The sequence below is a fragment of the Schistocerca nitens genome, chromosome 9, assembly GCF_023898315.1.
Source record: "Schistocerca nitens isolate TAMUIC-IGC-003100 chromosome 9, iqSchNite1.1, whole genome shotgun sequence".
Classification (NCBI taxonomy): domain Eukaryota; kingdom Metazoa; phylum Arthropoda; class Insecta; order Orthoptera; family Acrididae; genus Schistocerca; species Schistocerca nitens.
In genome coordinates this window covers 343,149,549-343,165,993 of record NC_064622.1, presented here as the reverse complement: position 1 = coordinate 343,165,993, position 16,445 = coordinate 343,149,549, and the positions used below count along the sequence as shown (strand labels likewise).

The 16,445-nt window shown below is 40.1% G+C and overlaps 1 protein-coding gene across 1 annotated transcript in view; it reads left to right on the top strand.

The window, feature by feature from the left end:
* Positions 1-16,445, top strand: part of LOC126203830 (transmembrane protein 242) — an 84,872-nt gene that overhangs the window by 67,547 nt on the left and 880 nt on the right. The window lies entirely within an intron of this gene.

The following is a 16,445-nucleotide window of genomic DNA, read 5'->3' as shown; positions in this document are numbered from 1 at the left end:
CAAGATGTTTATAGTGCCAAAAGCATAGATGACAAATATCATGCTTTCCTTAACACATTTCTCATGCTCTTTGAAGTTGCTTTCTATTAGAACGTTCTAAACATGGTACTAGCAGCAAAAGGCATCCTGGGTGGCTGAGTAGTGGGATAAAGATATCATGTGGAAGAAAGTGGGAATTACATCAAATATTAGAAGTAGTCACAATCAAGCTACAACAGCCATTACAAACAGTAAGGTGCTAAAAAATGTTATTAGGAAGGCAAAGAGAATGTGGTGCACAGATAAAATAACTAAGTCATAGGATAAAGTTAAAGCCATATGGTCAGTCATGAAGTAAGTGTCTTGTCAGCAGCACAAGGTTGACAATATAAAGTCAGTTTGTAGTAAAAATATTTCTGTTTCTCATACATCAGATACAGTATGTAACAATCACTTTCTGAGAATTGCTGGTGAACTAATAAAAACTTAGTTTCTAGAATCATAGAACTCTTTTGAAAATGTCTTTCCAAAGACTGGTGTCTGAAATACTTCTTTGTGATTCTGACAAGGGAGAGATCTAGCGAATAATTAAATCACTGAAGACTAAGGACTCTCATGGATATGATGGAGTACCTAAAAGAATATTAAAGTGCTGTGCTGCACACATTAGCCATATACTTAGCCATTTTTGTAATTTTTCCTTTAAGAATAGTGAGTTTCCTGAATGATTAAATTACTTGGTAGTAAAGTCATTTTATAAAAACGAAGAAAGGTATAATGTAGACAATTTGAGACCTATTTCTATGCCATCAGTGTATGCTAAAGTTATCGAAAATGCTGTGTATGTAAGGATAAGTGATCATTTTATTTCACATAATTTGCTATCAAATGTACAATTCAGTTTTAGAAGTGGTTTAACAACTGAAAATGCTATATTCTCTTTTCTCTGTGAGATACTGGATGGCTTAAATGAATGTTTTCAATCACTAGGTATATCTTTTTTAACTAATGCATTTGATTTGTTGATCACAAAATATTGCTCCAAAAGTTAGACCATTACGGAATACGGGGAGTAGCTCACAATTGGTTCACCTCTTACTTTAACAACAACCAGCAAAAGATCATTATCCACAGTGTTGGGAATGGCTATGATGGGAGTCTGAGTGGGGCACAATCAAATCAGGGATGCCCGAGGGATCAATGCTAGGGCCCTCCAGTTCCTTGTTTATATAAATGATATGTGCTCTAATATTATAGGTGATTCTAAAATATTGCTGTTTTCTGATGTCACTAGTTTGATAGTAAAGGATGTAGTGTGCAACATTGACACAGTTTCAATTAGTGCAGTTCATTATAGTAGTTTGTGGCTTGTAGATAATAAATTAATGCTAAATCACAGTAAGACTTGGTTTTTACATTTTCTAGCACACAATTCACCAAAACCAGACGTTTTAATTTCACACAATGGGCGTATGATTAGTGAAACTGAACAGTTCAAATTTCTTGCTGTTCAGATATAGTAAACTGTTGTGGAAAGCCCTCATTCAATATCTTGTTCAAATAGTTAATGCTGCCATTTTTACTATTCGAACGGTACCTGAAGGAAGTCATCGTTCGGTACAAAAAGTAGACTGCATATTTTCATTTGCTTATGACATATGGTATTATATTTTGGGGTAACTCTTCAGTTTCTCAAAGGATATTTTTGGCTCAAAAATGAGCAGTTTCAGCAATAAGAGGTTTAAGTTCGTGAACCTCTTGTCAACCCCTGTTCATTAATCTGGGTACTCTAACATTGGCCTCTAAATATACATAATCTTTACTGTTGTTTCTTGTTAACAATATCTGCATAGTCCCAAGAATTAGCAGCTTTCATTCAGTTAATACTAGCCAGAAACCCAATCTGCATTTGGATTGCGCTTCCTCGACTCTTGTGCAGAAAGGTGTGCAGTATACTGCTGCATCCATTTTCTATAAGCTACCACAAGAATTCAAAAATCTTAGCACTAATCCACACGCTTTCAAATTGAAACTGAAGAATTTGCTCATGGTTCACTCTTTCTATTCTGTTGAAGAGTTCCTGGAATAAGTAAGCTGATTCTTGTGTTATATTGTTGATTGCATTTACATAAACTTATGGCTTGTCTTTTTTTTTTGGGTTCATAAACATTTTAATTTATTGGTCATTACTTTTATGTTGTAATTTCATATACTGACACATTCCATGACCTCAGAGATTTGCTCCTCAGTTTAGTCCTACGTAACTAGACATGGAAAATAAAATAAATAAATAAGACCTATATCTCGTTGATTGATGTATCGAAGGATGAATTGGTCTTATGACACGTCAGACTCTAGGTATTGTACATCACATTACTTACTTATTATTAGGCAATGCATTTTAATTTGCCATTTTTAAACTATAACACAAGTCACAATGAAGTTTGAAAAGTTGCAGTGTCAGTGAACAATGTTTGTTTTTTAAAATGAGCCAATATTGCTGCAGCTCTGAACCAATGGCAGTTAAGCATAGATAATACTTGTCAGTCATAAATGCTTGACACCGAATATTAGTTGGTTGTTGTTCAGATACAATTAACATTGAAGTAATGGTGTGTAATCCACCTCCTAAGCTAGTTAAAAGACTTGTGTGTTTAAGATGAGAAAAGAAATATCCTTGGCTTGCACACATCAGTAATGATTCGATCAAAGTAAAATCATAAGCTGTTTTAGGGTTACAATTTTTAGCAGTTTTAGTGGAAATTGTAAGAATAACAAAAAAGTTAACTAAAGCAAATTAAATAGGTAAATAAGATTTTGTCGGAGATAAGCCTCATGATGGAATGGTATGTTAATATTCAGTGTTCAACATTTTAAATTTTTTGCAATTATATAAACTAGATCTGTAGTATTTACAGTCAAAGTTGTTAATATGATATTTTGCACTGAAGTCGTTGAAGTTTAGTGATTTTGTGGCATACATCTTCCCCTTAATAAAGTAACAGCTGATTGGCATTAAATTTTGAGCTGTGACATGGTACATGTTTTGACCAGCCATTTGCCTAGATGATGGCATATGCAAATGCACCAATCAACCTGGTGTAACAAGAAAATTGATTCATCTGACCAGTAACATGTTTCCACTGATCTGCAGTCCAATCTTGATAATCCATGGTGACTGTAATCATAATTGACAGTATCATTCTACATCTGTACTCTGCAAACCTCTAGGAAGTGAATGGCAGAAGGTACTTCCAACTCAGCCAGTTAGTACGGTTTTTTCCCATTCTATTCATGTATGGAGTATGGCAAGAATGTCTCTGCATGCATCGTAACTAGTCTAATCTTGTTGGTGATTCCTATCGGAGTGATACATAGGAGGCTGTAGTATATTCCTAGATTCATCACTCAAAAGTTGGATCTAGAAACTTTCTGAGTAAGCTGTTGTAGGATAGCTTGTGACTATCTTTAGTAATCTGCAGAGTTGAGTTCTTTCATCATCTCCATAACAGTCTCCCATGGGTCAAAAAATCTATGACCATTCATGCTGCCCTTCTCTGTATATGTTTGTCTTATTTGGTACAGGTCCCACACACTTAAGCAATATTCTAGAATGGGTCACACGAATGATTTGTTAGCAATGTCCTGTGTACACTGATTACATTTACCCAGTATTCTGTCAAAGAACCACAATCTTCACCTGCTTTACCTACAACTGAGCCTATGTGATCGTCCTATTTCGTATCCATAAAAAAGTGTTGAACCCAGGTATACTTGTATGAGTTGTCTGTTTCCAATTGCCACTCATTGATATTTTAGTCATAGGATACCCTTTTTCCATTTTGTTTCATGCAAAATTTTACATTTCTAAACATGTAAAGTAAATTGCTAATCTTTGCACCACTTTGAAATCTTATCATAATTAAAAATTTGTGCAGCTTTTTTCAGATAACTGCACCATGTGTGAAAAGCCTGAAGTTACTATTAATTTTGTCTGAGAGGTCATTAATATACAGCATGAACACTAAGGGTCCTAACACACTTCCCTGGGGCACAATTGAAGTCCCTTTACATCCATTGATGAATCTCCAGCTAACATTCTGTGTTCTCCCCACCAAGAAATCCTCCACCCTGTAGCAGATGGTGTTTTATAGCCCATATGAACATGTTGTTGTTGTGGTCTTCAGTCCTGAGACTGGTTTGATGCAGCTCTCCATGCTACTCTATCCTGTGCAAGCTTCTTCATCTCCCAGTACCTACTGCAACCTACATCCTTCTGAATCTGCTTAGTGTATTGATCTCTTGGTCTCCCTCTACGATTTTTACCCTCCACGCTGCCCTCCAATGCTAAATTTGTGATCCCTTGATGCCTCAAAACATGTCCTACCAACCGATCCCTTCTTCTAGTCAAGTTGTGCCACAAACTTCTCTTCTCCCCAATCCTATTCAATACCTCCTCATTAGTTACGTGATCTACCCACCTTATCTTCAGCATTCTTCTGTAGCACCACATTTCGAAAGCTTCTATTCTCTTCTTGTCCAAACTGGTTATCGTCCATGTTTCACTTCCATACATGGCTACACTCCATACAAATACTTTCAGAAACGACTTCCTGACACTTAAATCTATACTCGATGTTAACAAATTTCTCTTCTTCAGAAACGATTTCCTTGCCATTGCCAGTCTACATTTTATATCCTCTCTACTTCTACCGTCATCAGTTATTTTACTCCCTAAATAGCAAAACTCCTTTACTACTTTAAGTGTCTCATTTCCTAATCTAATCCCCTCAGCATCACCCGATTTAATTTGACTACATTCCATTATCCTCGTTTTGCTTTTGTTGATGTTCATCTTATATCCTCCTTTCAAGACAATGTCCATTCCGTTCAACTGCTCTTCCAAGTCCTTTGCTGTCTCTGACAGAATTACAATGTCATCGGCGAACCTCAAAGTTTTTACTTCTTCTCCATGAATTTTAATACCTACTCCGAATTTTTCTTTTGTTTCCTTTACTGCTTGCTCAATATACAGATTGAATAACATCGGGGCGAGGCTACAACCCTGTCTCACTCCTTTCCCAACCACTGCTTCCCTTTCATGTTCCTCAACTCTTATAACTGCCATCTGGTTTCTGTACAAATTGTAAATAGCCTTTCGCTCCCTGTATTTTACCCCTGCCACCTTCAGAATTTGAAAGAGAGTATTCCAGTTAACGTTGTCAAAAGCTTTCTCTAAGTCTACAAATGCTAGAAACGTAGGTTTGCCTTTTGTTAATCTTTCTTCTAAGATAAGTCGTAAGGTTAGTATTGCCTCACGTGTTCCAACATTTCTACGGAATCCAAACTGATCTTCCCCGAGGTCCGCTTCTACCAGTTTTTCCATTCGTCTGTAAAGAATTCGCGTTAGTATTTTGCAGCTGTGGCTTATTAAACTGATAGTTTGGTAATTTTCACATCTGTCAACACCTGCTTTCTTTGGGATTGGAATTATTATATTCTTCTTGAAGTCTGTGGGTATTTCGCCTGTCTCATACATCTTGCTCACCAGATGGTAGAGTTTTGTCATGACTGGCTCTCCCAAGGCCATCAGTAGTTCTAATGGAATGTTGTCTACTCCCGGGGCCTTGTTTCGACTCAGGTCTTTCAGTGCTCTGTCAAACTCTCCACGGAGTATCTTATCTCCCATTTCATCTTCATCTACATCCTCTTCCATTTCCATAATATTGTCCTCAAGTACATCGCCCTTGTATAAACCCTCTATATACTCCTTCCACCTTTCTGCCTTCCCTTCTTTGCTTAGAACTGGGTTGCCATCTGAGCTCTTGATATTCATACAAGTGGTTTTCTTCTCTCCAAAGGTCTCTTTAATTTTCCTGTAGGCAGTATCTATCTTACCCCTAGTGAGACAAGCCTCTACATCCTTACATTTGTCCTCTAGCCATCCCTGCTTAGCCATTTTGCACTTTCTGTCGATCTCATTTTTGAGACGTTTGTATTCCCTTTTGCCTGCTTCATTTACTGCATTTTTATATTTTCTCCTTTCATCAATTAAATTCAATATTTCTTCTGTTACCCAAGGATTTCTATTAGCCCTCGTCTTTTTACCTACTTGTTCCTCTGCTGCCTTCACTACTTAATCCCTCAGAGCTACCCATTCTTCTTCTACTGTATTTCTTTCCCCCATTCCTGTCAATTGTTCCCTTATGCTCTCCCTGAAACTCTCTACAACCTCTCGTTCTTTCAGTTTATCCAGGTCCCATCTCCTTAAATTCCTACCTTTTTGCAGTTTCTTCAGTTTCAATCTGCGGTTCATAACCAATAGATTGTGGTCAGAATCCACATCTGCCCCTGGAAATGTCTTACAATTTAAAACCTGGTTCCTAAATCTCTGTCTTACCATTATATAATCTATCTGATACCTATTAGTATCTCCAGGATTCTTCCAGGTATACAACCTTCTTTTATGATTCTTGAACCAAGTGTTAGCTATGATTAAGTTATGCTCTGTGCAAAATTCTACAAGGCGGCTTCCTCTTTCATTTCTTCCCCCCAATCCATATTCACCTACTATGTTTCCTTCTCTCCCTTTTCCTACTGACGAATTCCAGTCACCCATGACTATTAAATTTTCGTCTCCCTTCACTACCTGAATAATTTCTTTTATCTCGTCATACATTTCATCAATTTCTTCATCATCTGCAGAGCTAGTTGGCATATAAACTTGTACTACTGTAGTAGGCATGGCCTTTGTGTCTATCTTGGCCACAATAATGCGTTCACTATGCTGTTTGTAGTAGCTAACCCGCACTCCTATTTTTTTATTCATTATTAAACCTACTCCTGCATTACCCCTATTTGATTTTGTATTTATAACCCTGTAATCACCTGACCAAAAGTCTTGTTCCTCCTGCCACCGAACTTCACTAATTCCCACTATATCTAACTTTAACCTATCCATTTCCCTTTTTAAATTTTCTAACCTACCTGCCTGATTAAGGGATCTGACATTCCACGCTCCGATCCATAGAATGCCAGTTTTCTTTCTCCTGATAACGACGTCCTCTTGAGTAGTCCCCTCCCGGAGATCCGAATGGGGGACTATTTTACCTCCGGAATATTTTACCCAAGAGGACGCCATCATCATTTAATCATACAGTAAAGCTGCATGTCCTCGGGAAAAATTACGGCTGTAGTTTCCCCTTGCTTTCAGCCGTTCGCAGTACCAGCACGGCAAGGCCGTTTTGGTTAATGTTTCAAGGCCAGATCAGTCAATCATCCAGACTGTTGCCCCTGCAACTACTGAAAAGGCTTCTGCCCCTCTTCAGGAACCACATGTTTGTCTGGCCTCTCAACAGATACCCCTCCGTTGTGGTTGCACCTACGGTACGGCCATCTGTATCGCTGAGGCACGCAAGCCTCCCCACCAACGGCAAGGTCCATGGTTCATGGGGGAAGCATATGAACATACATTCCATAATAAGTGTGTGTGTGATACAGAGGCAAATGCATTTCCGATGTTAAGAAACACTGCATCTACCTGACTGCCATGATTTTTTACTTTTGAGATACCATGTGAGTAAAACATGAGCTGGGTCTCACATGATCGATGTGTCTGGAATCAATGGTGGTTGGCATTCATACAGTCCTTCTATCAACAAAGTAGGAAAAGACATATTGCTGCTTACTGGAAAGATGACACGATAAATTGCAGACAGGCACAATTAAAAGACATTTAAACGAAGCTTTCGGCCACAGTCTTTGCTTGTGTAAATGAATTGATGTGGGTTTTTCTTTTTGTGATGGAGGCTGTGGCCAAAAGCTTTGGGTAAGTGTCTTTTAGTTGTGCGTGTCTGCAACTCAACATGCCATCTTTACAGTAAGCAGCAATCTATCGTTTCCTACATTGTTGATGTTCCTATCTGGAGATTCCATTGTTTGATTAAAGTCATTCTATTTGAGATATCTCATTACGTTTATGCTCTGAATATGTCATAAGATTCTTCAAGAAATAGATGTCAAGGGCATCATGTGGTAGTTTCGTGGATCACATATGCTACTGTTCTTGATCACAGGTGTGACTTGTGCTTTTTTTCAGCTATTGGGCAAGAGGGATCTACGGTAGATTTTGACTAAACCAATGGCTAATTCAACTGCAAATTGGGTATAGAATCTAATAAGGATACCATCAGGCCCTGGAGCTTTGTTCAGTTTTAATTATTTCAGCTGTTTCCAGTGCCAGTGCAACTAATATCTATTTCACTCATCTTTTCAGTGGTATGAGAATTAAATTGGGGGCAATACTTCTGTGTTTCCCTTTGTAAAGGAGCTTTTAAAAATGGAGAAGCATTTCTGCTTTGTGACTCTCAGTTTCAGTTCCTGTCTTGTCCATGAGTGTCTAGATACTATCTGTAGTGCTACTAGCAGCATTTACATACAACCAGAATTTCTTTTGGTTTTGGTAGGGTCTTTCAGTACGTTTTTCCTATGGCAAGTGTTGAAAGACTCATGCATTTCCCTCTTCACAGCCAGATGCGTTTCACTTCATATCTCTCTATCTACAGTGCCATACTTCGTTTTACATATATTATTCAGTAGTCTCTGTTTCTTTGGAAGTTTATTTACAGTGAGCACATACCATGAAGGGTCCCTCCCAACATGAACTGTGCACAGTCAGCTATTCTTCTAAACTTGAGCCAAAGCTCCGCTACATGCTCCTGTCCTGGGCTAAAAGTTTCAAGTTCCTCATTGAGATATGACATTGCTGTATCTGTGTAGTTCAACTAACAAATAAAAGTTGCTGCTTGTTACAGTTGTCCTTTTCATTTTGGTAATCATTGTTGTTACAACTGCCTCATGGTCACTGATACTAGTTTGACTGTGGATATCCTTAAATAGGTTAGATTTAATTTTTGCCATTAGATCCAATGCATTTCGATCATAAGTGCGGTTCAAAAATATCTGTTCTAGAGAAGGCATTTTGTAATGTTTCTCAGGACATTTTGTCATGCACACCACTAAAAAAACTTAAAATATTCCAGTTGATTTTTGGAGGAGTGGAACGTACTAATGAGCTGAGTTTTTCTCTGAAGTTCTCAGTTACATTGGTAGGTGAATGGTGCTTGGTAGGAGACTCTAGTTTAAGTTTATGTCCACCCTTGATACTGTGCATTACCCAAACAAACTGGCATGCTTCTATTTCTTTCTCCATGGAATTGGGTTTTTTGTCTACTGTGATAAACACACCATCTCAATTTCTTATTAACCTATCCTTTCGGTATACACACACATTTTCCCCATCGAACTTGGGACCTGTAGGTGTTGTCTTATGGGGAGCACCATGTTCAAGAGTGTGTGCTGTATGGTGAGCTCCAAACGCTTGTGCCTGCATGCGCATTATACTCTGTCATTGAATCTGCCTTAGATCGCTGCCCATCCTGCCTTTTATAGTGAGCAAGCCTGTGATCTCCAGATTCTGTGATGAGTTGCAGATGTCCAACATCTCTCTTACTTACAGTTTCACCATACTTCAATCATTTCCATAGATGCTTAAAACAGTAGCACATGAACAACCAACCAGATTAGCTGTTTTTTAGCCAGCCAGGGTGGCCGAGCGGTTCTAGGTGCTACAGTCTGAAACCGCGCGACCGCTACAGTCTCAGGTTCGAATCCTGCCTCGGGCATAGATGTGTGTGATGTCCTTAGGTTAGTTAGGTTTAAGTAGTTCTAAGTTCTAGGGGACTGATGACCATAGAAGTTAAGTCCCATAATGCTCAGAGCCATTAGCCGTTTTTAAAAGTCTTGTTTGTAGACACTAACCATAACAATCTGCCCTTTGTCAAAGTCGCATGCCTATGTATTTCCCCATTTGCAGCCCATATCATGGCTAGCATTGTCCTTCATTTGCTCCACTTCCTTCAGCAAGTCATGTGCCCATAACATCACCGTGCAGCATTCATTCCAGCCATGTGCACTGGTCATAATGTCTACTTGGAGCTGCCAATGATGGCAGCTGAGTGTGTATGAGGTGTGCTTGCCTGTTTGAATGTTTTCTTTACTAAGGAAGGCTTTGGCTGATAGCAACATGTGTTACAATCTTTTGATTGTGCCTGTCTGCAACTCAGTGGGTCATCTTTGCAGTGAGTAGCAATCTATGCTATTCTTAATATTGTTGTTATTCCAAACTAGAGTTTCCATTGTTTAATCATAATATTTTGTCTCATCAGAGTGTGTGTGTGTGTGTGTGTGTGAGAGAGAGAGAGAGAGAGAGAGAGAGAGAGAGAGAGAGAGACTAAAAGAAGTTATTCGCACAAGCACAACTAACACACACATGGCCACTTTATCAAAGCACTGAGGCCCAGCTCATACTTAAAGTGAATCACATCGTGTTGGGCAGCTAGTTCAGCAATTGGGATATCCAGGTGTCTCTTAGCCACAGTTGACCATTTAGGAAGTGGCACAGTAGTTGTAGCTTAGATGGTAGATCACAAGGCTGCTTTCACAAGTGGCCCTGCCTTTGATGGGGTAGGAGATGCTTGTGATAGTACTGCAATAGGTACTAGTAGGAGGGTGTATGGGACAGGTCTTGGATGTAGGTCTGTTGCAGCGATTTGAGCCATAAGCAAAGAGTTGGGAGCAGAGTTGGAGTATGGATGGACAAGGATATTCGGTGGGTGACTGATTACTATTGTGGAAAGAGTGGCGAGGATATTCATCATTTCAGGGCATGATGAGAGATGGTCAAAAGCCTCATGGATAATGTGATCAGTTTCTCCAGACCTGGGTGGCACTGAATTATGAGAAGAGTGCTCATTTGTGTCCTGACAGTGTGTGTGTGTGTGTGGGGGGGGGGGGGGGGGGGAGATGATAGGTGACTGGAGAGACACGAGATCTGTCTTGGAACAAAGGGAGAGTAATTTGTAATTTCAATCTGTGAAGGTACCAGTGAGAAGCTTGGTGTATTTGGTCACGGACTGCTCATTACCATAGATGCAACAACCATAGGGGGTTAGGCTCTACGGAAGGGTGTTCTTGTTATGGAATAGGTGGCAGTTATTGAAATGGAAGTACTGTTGGTTGTTGGTAGGTTTGATGTGAATAGAGGTACTGATGTAATAATTCTTGAGGTGAAGGTCAACAATGAGGAAGGTGGCTTGTTGGGTTGAAGAGGACCAGATGAAGCAATTGGGGGAAAAGGTTTTGAGATTCTGGAGGAATGTGGATGAGGTGTCTTCACAAAGAATCATCAATGGATTTGAACGAGATGAGGGATTTGGCATTCTAGGTGGTTAGGAAGGTGCAATGCAGGCGCATGTTGCTGTATCACTATTTGTTTGTAAGTGATGCCCTCAAAGGAGAAGTAATTGTGAGTGGATATATAGAGGTCATGGTGACCAAGAAGGAGATTGTGAGTTTGGAGTCAATCAGACATTAGGAAAGGTAGTGTTCAGTAGCAGCAAGGCCGTGGACACTGGAGATTTTAATGCGGAGGGAGGTGGCATCAGCAGTGACAAGCAGGGCTCCAGATGGTAAAGGAACAGGATTGTCTTTTACTTAGGAGGGTAGGCAATAGGTCCACAAGAGCAGTGATTCTTTCTATGGTGGCACAGTAACCAGTCACGATGGAGTGTCCTACCTGGTTGGGTTTACGAACTTTAAGAAGCAGCATGTAGCATGTAGGAGTGAGGGTAATGGGTAGGGCTGAGGAGAAAGATAGACTCAAGGGAGAGTTTCTGGGATGGTCTTAAACATTTGAGGAACTGGAGATCCTGCTGGATTTCAGGAGTGGAGTCACTGAGGCAGGATTTGTAACTGGGCATATCTAACAGCTGGCAGAATCTCTCAGGCATGTAATTCCTGCAGTTCATAACCACAGTGCTCCGTACTCCATGCCTGCTTCTAACTCCTTGCCATGTGGCTCATATCCCTGCAATAGGCATAGAGGGAAGATGTATCCCATAGACTCTCCCAAAGGCATCTCCTAACCCATCAGAGGCAGGGCTACCTGTGAAAGCAGCCATGTAATCTACCAAATAAGCTGCCACCATTGTGCTGCTTTTTACGTGGGCAAGACAACTAACAAGTTGCCTACACGTATGAATGGCAACAGCAAAACTGTGGCAAAGAGACAGCTGGATTACCCAGTTGCTAAACATGCCATCCAACACAGTGTTCTTTACTTAAAAGAATAGTTCACAATCTGTGCCATCTTGGTTCTTCCTACAAGCAGCAGCTTTTCTGAATTGCGAAAGTGAGTATTTCTCCGTACAATATATCCTTCATTATTGAAACCCCCCGGTTCCAGTACTACACATCTCTTTCATCCTGCAATGCACCTGCCTGTTCTTTCCTCTTCTTGCTGCCCCCTCCCCCTCCCCTGCTGTTATTTCAAGCTTCAGCAGCATGAATGTACTGTACTCACTTATTTATTTAACAATGTTTGTCTTAATAATGATTTCTATATTATTTATTTCTCTTCAATTCGTATTTGTACAAAACGAAAGCTTTGTTTTGTAATGGTAGTAGGTTGTGAACTGACAGTTGCAAAAAAATGGTTCAAATGGCTCTGAGCACTATGGGACTTAACATCTGAGGTCATCAGTCCCCTAGAACTTAGAAGTACTTAAACCGAACTAACCTAAGGACATCACACACATCCATGCCCGAGGCAGGATTCGAACCTGCGACCGTAGCGGTTGCACGGATCCTGACTGAAGCACCTAGAACTGCTCTTCCACACCAGCTGGCTGACAGTTGCAGTTGAACTTGATTTGATCCACCAAATTTAACATGAATTCACATGTGCTATGGTATTAATAAATGCAGATTATCTGACACATTCATACAGTTTCAGTTAATGTTGTTACCATTATTTTTCCAAAATTAAATTTCTACACCTTCTGGTGAAAACTTTGTGGAATTGTCTGGAATTTAAAAAACAAATAGGGCCAAGTAGCTAGTAAATTAAAAATTTTTGTGAAATTACTTCTTTACTTGTCTGGATGTTATGGAAAACTACTGCAGATACACATCTGGAACATGTTTTATTAGATTCACCAGACCAAAACAACAAAATAAATGGAAATCGTGCTTTACTTTAACCTCGTACAGTTTTGCGATGGCTTCATATTAGCAAAGTTGCTAAATTTCAGGCAAAACCTTTTATTAGCCATAACTCCGTAGGTAAACATTGTGGACCTATGTTTATATGGACTTTTTTCTTTAGTTTTACTTGTAGAATAACATATTAAAATATTTGCATATCTTCGTGAATCACCCTGTATATGATTGTAGTGACACAATCATACATTAAAAGACAAAAATTCATTTCATTGTTTTTTATTGCCACCTAGAGCTACAATCATGTGTGAAGGTGTGGTGCATCATCTTGAGAGAGTTCCTGGGTGCTACTTTCACTTGTAATTACAGACCATGCACAACATAATCCCACCGTGTCCCACGTGTTCGTCAGTGTGTGACTAGGCTGAAGATTGTCATGGTCTGAAGAGTTGATGTATCTTGGTGAATATGTTTGATTATGAGAGAGATTTTTCTATGCTCATTGTACTGCTGGGAGAGCACATCTCCATGGTATAGAAACAGGAATAATTAAGTGGATAAATATGTGGCTCTACCCTGCATTGTTTAGTACTGTGTACTGTTTAGTATTCCCTCACCAAACTGTGGTGATCTCTGATAGGCTTGCCTCCCCCATGGAATGATGCACAGAAGTGGTCTGGGTATGAGTACTTGATACTCGCTCTGATGGTGCACTGGCACTAAGGCAGAATGTGCTATCATTAAATGGAACTTTCCACATCATTTAAGGTGGGCAAACAATATTAGATTATGTCTGATTCTTGAAATTTTCCCGGCGGACATAATGTTCCATCATCTTTCGGGCGTGCACTCGGGACAGCAACAATTCTTCTTGCGATATTTCGGCTAGAAACCTCCCAGCCATCTTCAAGGCGAGTCAGAGACTGAGTTCGTAGTGATTGCGCGTGCCTATTTATACGGAGAGTCACGTGATACAAAGCTGCTGAGGATTGAAAGCGCATGCGTCAAAGATTTCAAAGTCGCCACTACTGCGCTAGTCATAGATAAGATGTATATAGCAAAGATAAACATATAAACGCAGAGTGAAAACAAAATAGTGCTGCTGCGAATCCACCGTGCTTTTAAATAAATAATTAATCTTTAAAAGTGGTAACATCTGTCGGAAGTGAAGATGCAGAAATTCTTTCCGAATGAAGGTGTAAAATAAGCGGTTTCCAAGCATTGTCAAGATGAAATCCTTCATCACGGTTTAGCAGGTTGTCGGCTAGTTGTATTTCTACAGCTTCCTTAACAACTGAGTCCCAGAAAGATGAAGCAGTACTTAAAATCTTAACATCTTTATAATCCATGGCATGGCCAGTAGAAATGCAATGTTCGGCAACTGCTGATTTGTTGGACTGAAGAAGACGTGTGTACCGCTGGTGTTCGACGCATCGTTCCTATACAGTGCGCATGGTTTGCCCTATGTAACGTTTGCCACACTCACAAGGGATTTCATAAACTCCCACCTTTCACAAGAGCAGATCATTCTTAACGGATCCCAACAAGGCTGCAGTCTTAGCTGGTGGGCGGAATATCACATCCACTTTATGTTTCTTCAAGATTCTAGCGATTTTAGAAGAAACATTACCCACGTATGGAAGAGAGGCTGTAGATTTCACTTCCCTTTCCACTTCCTCATCCTTTTCCTGTGATTTTTCTGCAGCTTTTATTTGCAGGGCTTTCTTAATCTGCTGTTGCAAATAGCCATTTCTCCTAAAAACTGCCTCCAGGTGTACAAGCTCATCCTGCAGGCTGTCAACATCAGACACTACATGAGCCCTGTGGACCAAAGTTTTCAGAACACTCATAATTTGCGACGGATGGTGGCAGCTAGATGCCTGCAAATACAGGTCTGTGTGTGTGGGCTTACGGTATACGCAATGACCTAGGGATCCATCTTCTTTCCGGCGAACCAGCACATTCAGAAACGGTAAACAGCCATTCTTCTCTCGCTCCATAGTGAACTTGATGTTTCCGTGAATGGAATTAAGATGTTCCAAAAACTCTATCAGTTTATCCTCTCCGTGGGGCCACACTATAAAGGTGTCATCCACGTATCTCCAGAAGACCGTCGGTTTTAATACTGCTGAGTTGAGGGCTTTCTCTTCAAAATCCTCCATAAACAAATTAGCCACCAGGGGAGAGAGAGGGCTCCCCATAGCGACACCGTCAATTTGTTCGTAATATTGTTCATCATTGAGGATGATATAACAGCTTTGTTTAAGCATGCATTAACCTCCACTTATTTTTTATTTGATGAACAATATTACGAACAAATTGACGGTGTCGCTATGGGGAGCCCTCTCTCTCCCCTGGTGGCTAATTTGTTTATGGAGGATTTTGAACGTGGGTAATGTTTCTTCTAAAATCGCTAGAATCTTGAACGAACATAAAGTGAGTGTGATTTCCGCCCACCAGCTAAAAGACTGCAGCCTTGTTGGGATCCGTTAAGGATGATCTGCTCTTGCGAAAGGCGGGAGTTTATGAAATCCCTTGTGAGTGTGGCAAACGTTACATAGGGCAAACCACGCGCACTGTACAGGAACGATGTGTCGAACACCAGCGGTACACACGTCTTCTTCAGTCCAACAAATCAGCAGTTGCCGAACATTGCATTTCTACTGGCCATGCCATGGATTATAAAGATGTTAAGATTTTAAGTACTGCTTCATCTTTCTGGGACTCAGTTGTTAAGGAAGCTGTAGAAATACAACTAGCCGACAACCTGCTAAACCGTGACGAAGGATTTCATCTTGACAATGCTTGGAAACTGCTTATTTCACACCTTCGTTCAGAAAGAATTTCTGCATCTTCACTTCCGACAGATGTTACCACTTTTAAAGATTAATTATTTATTTACAAGCACGGTGGATTCGCAGCAGCACTATTTTGTTTGCACTCTGCGCTTATATGTTTATCTTTGCTATATACATCTTATCTATGACTAGCGCAGTAGTGGCGACTTTGAAATCTTTGACGCATGCGCTTTCAATCCTCAGCAGCTTTGTATCACGTGACTCTCCATATAAATAGGCACGCGCAAACGCTATGAACTCAATCTCTGACTCGCCTTGGAGATGGCTGGGAGGTTTCTAGCCGAAATATCGCAAGAAGAATTGTCGCTGTCCTGAGTGCACGCCCGAATGATGATAGATTATGTCTGATTAGCAGCATCCTTTTTTGTTGACCACCTTCCAGTAAACAATACCATTGGTCGTAGCTTACTTTGGTTGCAGCTGTGTTGTAATTTGTGCTACATCTGTTATGTGAGTCTTCAGGATGACGACTTAACCTCCTGCAGACTCATTATATAACTTTCTGAGATTCAGTTAATTGCACACATCAAGACTGCAGTGGCATGTCCC